We start from the raw sequence: 9,797 nt of genomic DNA on the forward strand, positions 1-9,797 counted from the left end.
GTTAAATGCAAATTTAATGACAGAAATACAAAGGCTCAGATCTTCCATTTTCAACTAAACTTCAGCCCTGAGTGGCTAAGGGTTCAGCGCTCATTAGATTGCAGACTGTAGGGGACCTCTGAGACCATATAAATCAGCTGTAATTTGGTTTTATAGAAAAATTAGATACTACCCATGCAAAAATCATATTTAAATAAGAAAAATGGTCCAACTTGGAACTGGAGACAATTCAAGGGCAAAGGAAAAAAATATATATTTATGAGTCAGCACAACTAATTATGGTAGGGTAAGCATTCCTTTGTACATTCTTAGAGGAGTTGCATTAGACAATGTACAGCCAGCTGGTCATTACTGCAAAATAAACCCTTTGTTGGACCAATCACCTGATAAGGGTGATTGGTCCAACATAGTCTCATGACAACTTTAGATGGGAAAATCTTAAGATGTGTTAAAAGGTAAAACAATCTTTTACCATTAAAAAAAAGACCAACCAATCAACAAACTTTGAGTAATCATGCTAAATTGCTAATTTGGTGCTAGAAAATGTGTCTTTGTGTTTGTTTTTGAGTTGCCACAGTATGCAATAGACTGTCATGTCATAAGGTCAATATAAGGTCAAAAATGGCAAAAAAGAAACCGCTTTCTCTAGAAACTCGTCAGTCAATCGTCGTTTTGAGGAATGAAGGCTATACAATGCTTGAAATTGCCCCAAAAAAACTGAAGATTTCATACAAAGGTGTAGACTACAGTCTTCAAAGACAAAGGACAACTGACTCTAACAAGGACAAAAAGAGATGTGGAAGGCCAGATGTACAACTAAACAAGAGTATAAGTACATCAGAGTCTCTAGTTTGAGAAATAGATGCCTCATTTGTCCTCAGCTGACAGCTTCATTGAATTCTAACCACTCAACACCAGTTTCATGTACAACAGTAAAGAGAAGACTGTGGGGTGCAGGCCTTATGGGAAGAATTGAAAAGAAAAATACACTTTTGAAAAAGAAAAACAAAAAGAAAAGGTTAGAGTGGGCAAAGAAACACAGACATTGGACAACAGATCATTGGAAAAGAGTGTTATGGATCTGAACCCCATTGAGCATTTGTGAGATCAGCTAGACTGTAAGGTGCCAGAAAAGACAAACACATCTATGGCAAGTGCTACAGGAAGCATGGGGTGAAATGTCACCTGAGTATATGGACAAACTGACAGCTAGAATGCCAAGGATCTGCAAAGCTGTAATTGCTGCACGTGGAGGATTTTTTGGATGAGAACTCTTTGAAGTAGTTTAAGTCAAATTGTTATAGTAATTATTCACATTATTAATGTCCTGACTCTACATTGTGATCAGTTGATTAAAAGTACCAATTTCTTTGAATAAGAGCAAAATCTGTACATCTGTACAACTTTTGGCCTCCAGTGAGTACACCCCTTATGCCCAATTTGGACATTTTCAATTAGTGGTGTACTCACTTTTGTTGCCAGCGGTTTAGACATTAATGGCTGTGTTTTGAGTTATTTTGAGGGGACAGCAAATTTACACTGTTATACAAGCTGTACACTCACTAGTTTACATTGTAGCAAAGTGTAATTTCTTCAGTGTTGTCACATGAAAAGATATAATCAAATATTTACAAAAATGTGAGGGGTGTACTCCTTTTTGTGAGATACTATAGATAGAGAGATAGATATTAGTGCTGTCGAAGTTAACGCGTTAATAATGCATTTGCACCATCAACCGTCACAAGATCAAATTGAAGTTCATGGCTTTTTAATACTTCTGTGTACACATTTGAAGGCTCCGTATTGGATAAATACAGGTAAAAATCATATTATGCAACTATGCATTACTTTACAGAGAGCTTATCACTTACTAGATACGTCTTGCCTTAAGAACAGGTGGTGCAACCAAATTAAGCATAACTTTACATACCAACTTGAGAATTTACGCACAGCTGGTGCAACCCTACCCAGGGGGCGGTTGCACCATCTATACGTAAGTTACAACTTAGCCTAGTTGTGGCATAAATGGGCACTAGGTCACAATTTACGCACTACTAAATATTTGAGCATTGCTCCATTAGCACAGTTTGTGTTTATATTTTCTGTTGTTCCACTCTGTTGGTGGGGTAGGTTTTGTGTGGATGCCTGAAAAATACATCTGGATAAAGCATATTTTTTACACATGTTTATATAGATATTGAGATTAATCACGATCAACTACAAAAAAATATGCGATTAATAGTGATTAAATATTTAAATCGTTTGACAGCCCTAATACATTTATATAAATTATTCAACAAGCACATACTGTATGTGTGTGGTGTTCGGGTGTCCACAGCCTTTGGCCGTGTAGTGTATGTAAAATATATATTTGTAGTTATTATGGATATGATGTTCACAAATTAATCTACAGTATGTATATGTGTATTTTGGATTATAATGTCCCTGGAATCCCATGTAAATTGGTTAGTCTACTGGAAACAGAGCCTTTTCTCATAAAAGTATACACAATCTTGATTCAGTTGTTGAGCCAGTCTTAGATGTTTGTGCATGTTTGTTGTGCTCACAAAAATAATATCCTTCATTTTACTGTAAGATCCACTGCGTCAGTGAGAACAAAGTTAAAACCTATTTCTCTCTTTCACCTTATTAATTCATTGACAGATAATGGGTTCTAAAAGCCTGATGAAATGAGCTGTAAATGTATGGGAGGTAATCTTGTTATTTTAAAATCATCGTACATTAGCTTGATCTTGTTGCTTCAGAAACACATTAATACAAAGTTGAAGACAGAAGTCACATTAATCTTCCTGTATGATTAAAATTGTCCAGAATCTAGTTCAACCAAAAGTTATATTATTTCAATATATTTTTGTCAAGGTTATGAAAAGGAGAAAACGAGAGTACAGCAATGGCTACATGTTAAAAAAGTTGTGAATTTGGTACGTTCCCTGATTTGCACATGTATATGTTTCTTTGCCTATTTTTATAGGCATATAAGTTATTGGTATTTACTTGCAATTTAAAGGGAGAACTTTATATTTTAGCATTTAATAGCTTTATATTGTTCTGTAGAATTTAACTTTACTGTTTTAATGTTTGGATTCTCAGTCAGAGACCCCAGTGATGTGTGTTTAAAATAATAATTGTAATTTAAATATGAACCTTTTATTTTCATTAAAATTATTTTATATGTTTCTCTGTTGGGCAACAGAGCAGCAGGAAAATCATCTTTGGCCAATCACATAATAGGTCGTGCAGAGCCTCATCTGAAGAGAGCAGCTCAGTGTGTGAAGATGCAAGGAGATTTTGCCGGAAGGCAGATCACTTTATTTGATACACCATGCTGGTGAAAGTACTACCTTGTTTAAGAAACCCCTGAATTTCAAAAACAAGAGATTGTGCTTAGCGTGGCTCATTTCCCCCTGGTCCCCACACCATTCCGCTGGTAATTTGTGTGGATACTATGTACAAAGAAAAGCACAGAATGTCGGCACAGGAACACCTGGAGCTTCTTAGTGAAAGTGTCTGGAATCACACTATAGTTGTGTTCACTTATATGGACCAGTTACAGGAACAAACTCTTAATAAGCATACTGGAATTGAAGGGGAATCTCTTCTGCTCTGGCTTGTGGAGAGATGCTGGCAGATATCACATTCCTAACAATGAGAGATCCACTGGTACGCAGTTGGCAGGATTATTGGAGAAAAAAGACACAATGGTCATGGGAAACAGTAGCTGCCATTTTGAAAAGAGCAGACAATTGTTTTATAAGGCAGAAGGAATGATGATTAAGAGATACATGAATACAAACTAGAGTAGGAATATGGTGCATGAACAATGGGACACTCTACCTGTGCATAAAGGTACCAGAGAGTCATTTTTAAATAAATAATCTGGGTTAAACTTCTGATGCATAACTATTTATTTACAAATCTTAATGTTTCTGTTTACATCAAAACAAGAATATAATAATTTCCTTTTTTTTTTCTTTTTCAAAATTATGTATTTTGAGAGAATTAGAGTACACATCCATCTACTGCAATTGAAGACATCAGTGAATATTCATGTTTAGCAGTAAATATTAAAAGTGCATCACCACTTTTGTCAGCCAAGTTAAATTTATCTTATAAAAATTTGAAAAATAAGGGTCAAATGTCATCACTCTAGATGGTTTGGATAAAACAAACAACCTTGGTACCCTGAATGGTAAACAATGTATTTTTAAGATCTATCCACTGCAGTGGACACCATGTAAGGTGAATACGGGTAAAGTGGGACACTTTCTGATTTCAATAGTTTTTAAAATATGATATAAATGGCTACATCAATGTCATCCCATACTAGTTTAGGATTAACTTAATGCTGATTCTAGAAATGGAAGAAAATAAAAAAAGATAGATGATCAAGCTTAAGTGTTCCATTTACAGATAATTAAGCTTAAAGGGCTAGTTCACCTAAAAATTTAAATTCTCTCATAATTTACTCCATCTCATGCCATCCCAGATGTGTATGGCTTTCTTTCTTCTGCTGAACATAGACAAACATTTTTAGGAGAATATCTTAGCTCTGTAGGTCCACAAAATGCAAGTGAGTGGATACCAACATTTCTGAAGTACATAAAGGCAGCATAAAAGTAATCCATATGACTCCAGTAATCTTAAGAAGCTATATAATAGGTCTGGGTGAGAAACAAATCAGTATTTTAGTCCCTGCACAGTAGGTGGTGATATGCTCATGAATCGCCATAAACAAAAGAAGAAAACATTTATATAAAAAAAAAAGTATAAATTGATTGTAAAAATCGACTTAAACATTGATATGTTTCTCACCCACACTTTTTCACCCATGCTTTCTGAAAATATGGATATAATCACTGAAGTTATATGGATTACTTTTATGCTGCCCTTATTTGCTTTTTGGACCATCAAAATGTTGTTACCCATTCACTTTCATAGTGAGGACCTACAGAGCTAAGATATTCTTCTAAAAATATTTGTTTGTGTTCAGCAGAATTGTCTTCATCTCAGTTTGTAAAAATGAACAAAATATCACATGTACAGAAATACACTGGAATTCTATGGGACAAGTATTGTACACTTCTTGCCCCACAGTCTTTCATTATAAGTGCCACTGTCAACACATTTTGTTTGTTTGTTTTTAATAAACTGATGTACAATTCCATTTGATTTATTTATCTATATATTGTATATATACAGTATATATATATAAATATATATATTTTGTCATTTACATGAAAGATGTGGGAACAGGTATCATGTTCTTAACAATGAGAACTGGAATGATGGCACTCAGGCGATGACCCTGCTGGGGAAGATAGAGAAGATGGAGGCAAAAAAATAGGGGCCATTATTATGAAATTTACCCAAGGACTCTAAAAGAGGTCACACAGAAGAGGAAAGTAGTAGAAAAGAAAGCAAAGGAAAGAGCAAAAAACAAAAAACTAAGACAGATGTGGAAGATGAGTGCAGTGGAAGGTCAGATACTGCTTTCCACATTTGGATGCATACTCTTAAAGGCATCATTAAATCAAAATGAGAGTTTGTGGCTTTTAGCCCATGTATGTTTGCTTTGAGGTCATCTATATGCTAGAGTACTCCTAAATGTTGACAAAATGGATGAACCCTGCTGTATGTATCGCCCAATAGGTTACAATAAGAAATAAGTCAACAGAGGACAAAACACTACACTCTTCAGTTATTCAGGGGGTCTTTCATGAATGCCTCTAGAGTAACTACTTTTTGCTTCCTTATGAATTTTTTTTTATTGCATAAATGCAAATTGAATGTTGGTGTATGCACTACATACACCACTGGGTGTAACTACGTATATACCTATCAGCCACAACATTAAACCCACCTGCCTAATATAATGTAGGTCCCCCTTGTGCCGCCAAAACAGCTCTGACCTGTTTGAGGCATGGACTCCACAAGACCTCTGAAGGTGTCCTGTGGTTTCTGGCACCAAGACGTTAGCAGCAGGTCCTGTAAGTTGCGAGTTGTGGCCTCACTGGATCAGACTTGTTGGTCCAGCACATCCCATAGATGCTCAATCAGATTGAGATCTGGGGAATGTGGAAGCCCACTTTCAGCAAAAGACTGAAGATGTACTTGCGTGTCATTGCATTTCCTTGCGTTGCTTTGGCTGTGTCAGTAGAAAGTTCTGTTGTTGCATCAGTGTTTTGGTCCTCTTGTTAAGATCATGGATAGTTTGTTACTGTAATGATGAGGTGGGGCTTTGAAGCGAAGACTTCTGCATAGAAGACTCGTAACTCCCATCAAGTGTGTGAATCGTAGAGCAGAGAGTGAGAAATGCTTCCTTGGAACTTCGTGTTCCGAGCATTCTTGGAGCATGGTTTGGAACTTGAGGGGCGCTGGAGTGAGGCTGCAAGCCATGAGGGCAAGAGTGCAGAAGATGAAGAGAGCTGAAGAGCATAAGTGAGAAGATGAGCAGGGGGTGGTGGGGAGGCTTTTGTACAGTTGAAGTTTGCCGCACCCCAAAGGTGTCTTGAGCCAACCAGAAGTGTCTTTTCAGATACCACGTGATCATCTATTTGTCCTGCCTTCTGAAGGCTATTTACAATCCTTTGTGCAAAGGGTTCTTAAAATGTACTGCTCGAAAAAGTACATGTTCTAATCATACATTTTATACAATGAAATCGGTGCAAGAGACATGACATCTGTTAACGTCAACATTACCATTGCTCTCTTCAGATGAGGCTCTGCACGACCTATTATGTGATTGCCAAAGAGGATTTTCCTGCTGCTCTGTTGCCCAACAAAGAAACATGTAAAATAATTTTGATGAAAACATACTAAACATGACATACTTTCATGAATATTCAATGTGTAAGTAACGCAACATGACAATACCTGATTAAAAATTATAATGGTTAATTAATTGGTTCCACAACATGGATAATACTTAATGTTATGACAAACATGATTGTCAGGGTATCAAGGGGTCTCAGGAGGATAAGACAATGATTTATGTTTAGTTTCAAGTTTTAGCTTTTTCAAACATCAGCAGTCTCTTTTTATTTTACTATTGAGCTTTTTGTCTCTTTTATTGGAGAGCCATTATAGTGGACAGTGACAGGAAATCATCAGAGACGAGAGGAAAAATTTGAAATGAAAATTGTTGTTCGCCAAACTTGAACCTGTAACACCCATATGAGCACCACAGCTGCACATTCCTGAGAGCTAGTCTAATTTAAATCATCTCACTAATTTTTGTGTTATACAGAAGCATTGCTTGTCAGATCTGTCAGAAACAAAACAACACTTATACCAAAGCTAAATATAATATTGTTCCCATAGGTGGGCGCATTTGAAAACCAATTAGTAATCTGTCTTTTGATGTCTTTTGCTAGGCAGTGGAGAGCATTTTTCAGATATCTGTCTTGTGGTACTGGGATACGGAGAATCTGGGAAGAGTTCAATGTGGAACACTATCCTTGGAAGACAGGTGTTTGGGTCAAGAAGAATAGCCCTGTGTGTTCAGAGATATGGAGAGTTGGGGGGACGGCAGGTCAGCATCATCGACACCCCTGGCTGGTGGAAACACTTGCCCATAGAGCAAACCCCTGAATTGAATAAAGAGGAAATTGCCTGAAGTGAATCTTTATCCACTTCTGGAACCATTGCTTTCATTTTTGGTCCTTTGTGTAGACTGTTCTTTTCAAGAGCAAGACTGGAATGCATCTGAGGACCATCTGAAGCTTTTAGGGTGCAAATTTTGGTATCACAGTTTAGTTTTGTTCAACATTGGAGACCTGCTCAGAGACAGACCCATTGTGAAGGAAAAGCCCTAAAGTGGCTTGTTGACAGATGTGGGAACAGATATCATGTTTTTAATAATAAGGGCAAGGGTGAGAGCCACTAGGTCAGAGAGCTGCTAGAAAAATACAGGAGATGATTGCAGGATATAGAGGGTGTGATGAGATGCAGGTGTTGCAAGAGGTGACGGAGAAGAGAAAGTTGGAGGAAGAGAGAACAAACACAAGAGAGAACATGCAGAGACCAGGAAAGAAGTTTCATCAGATTTTATATTGCCGAAGAAGATTAAATCATCTGGGAATCAGGAATGGACTGGCCAAATGGAGAACCAGCACTTCTCAGAGAGGGCTGGTGAACTTGTGGGATGGTTTTTGATTCAATTTCAAGGTAGAAAAAGGTAGAAAGTTCACCTGTTTAAGCAGGAGTGGTGAATCCCCATATACTGTTGATGCAATCTCTAATTATGCTTTAGCTTCACATGATTGTGGTTGCGATGAAGTTTAGTGACTCTCAATCCCTTTCTCTTTGAAAATTAATTGTGTCGGTTAAATTTTTCCGAGCTGACCCTGTACTGAACTTCGCAAAATACTCTAAAGGACATTCTGTTCAAAATGAAATGCTTTGTAACATTCATATCTAATGTAGGAATTTTTTTTTCCAAAGAATATAATATACAATATGTCTGAATAATGACATACTGAAAAATTTAGATGGCACTAGGCTCTGGGTTTTTATGTCTGTGGGAATGCATTCATCTGGAAAGCCGTTGCCATTTCTTTACTTTCACAACTCATGGACCCTGTAGAGTCGAGGAAGTATGAAAACTGGTAGTTTTGCACATCCCTACCTTTAACCTACAAATTCTGTATTACAGAGTGAAGCAAATAACACAACTGTTCTTCAATAAACATTTCTTTCTAAGAAAAAAGGGGTTAACACAGCTAAATATTTTGTAACATCAAATCGCAAAACATATTGAATTAGCAACTAAATATCTTTGTAATATCTAATTGGTAGGTCTGTGGCAGTTCTCACCCTTATAAGTTATTCCCCAATCCAAACATTCAAACAACAACAATAAGCTTGAGCATTATTTTGAACTGTAACTGTGTTCAAGCGAGCCTCAAAGTGGCCTTGTAAATGAAAAAACAAAAAGGAAAGGTTACATATATTATGTCTGATGCCAACGAAAGGCACTACAAGAAAAGATTTTAAAAAAAAAACAGAAAGGATGGCAAAAAAATAAAGCTTGTAAAATTGGGAAATGTAAAAATCTGACAGATGACAGAGTTGGTCTTGCTATACTGATTTGGCCATTCAAACTGTACCCATTCTCTCTCTCCCTCACACACAGTGTTTCAAGAAATTACACATGAATAATTCATGTTCACTACTTTACTCAAGCCAACTAAAGCTATAAAATTAATTGTGGTTTCCTTTACAGAAAATGGAATTAGGGAGGACAGGCTTAATACCATAATGATGTAAAGTAGCACTAAGTGGTTATGAAATCAATGCACTATGAGAGACCAACTTCAGGACATCAAGTGAGTGTGTTTTTGTGTGCATATGTGTGTGGGTGCTGTTAATGTTCTCTATTAAACTCCATTATATGTTTCAGATTTCTCCTTTTTTTAATCAAAAGCACTGCACATGAGTTTAAATTAGATTCACTTCTCATTTCTCAAGATTTCTAAAAATTGTAGTCCCCTCATTTCTTCTTTAAACATTTCCCTTAAATGATCTAATTCCAAATGAGTTCCAAAGGTTGTTTCTGCAAGTTTCAGTCTAGCATATTTCTATGATATTGTAAATACAAACATGCCTTTTGCACAGTGACAGTAATGATAGATAATTTATTGATGTGTCTTGTGGTGCCAAAATGGTTCACTGGGTGCAAGCCACGGATCCAAACTGCAGCGCACTACAGACCATGTTGTCAAGGATTGCTTTCTGACTAGATTTGACGGAAGCCTACTGGCTCTACGTCAAGTTGC

The sequence above is a fragment of the Xyrauchen texanus genome, chromosome 15 (assembly GCF_025860055.1).
Source record: "Xyrauchen texanus isolate HMW12.3.18 chromosome 15, RBS_HiC_50CHRs, whole genome shotgun sequence".
NCBI classification, from domain to species: domain Eukaryota; kingdom Metazoa; phylum Chordata; class Actinopteri; order Cypriniformes; family Catostomidae; genus Xyrauchen; species Xyrauchen texanus.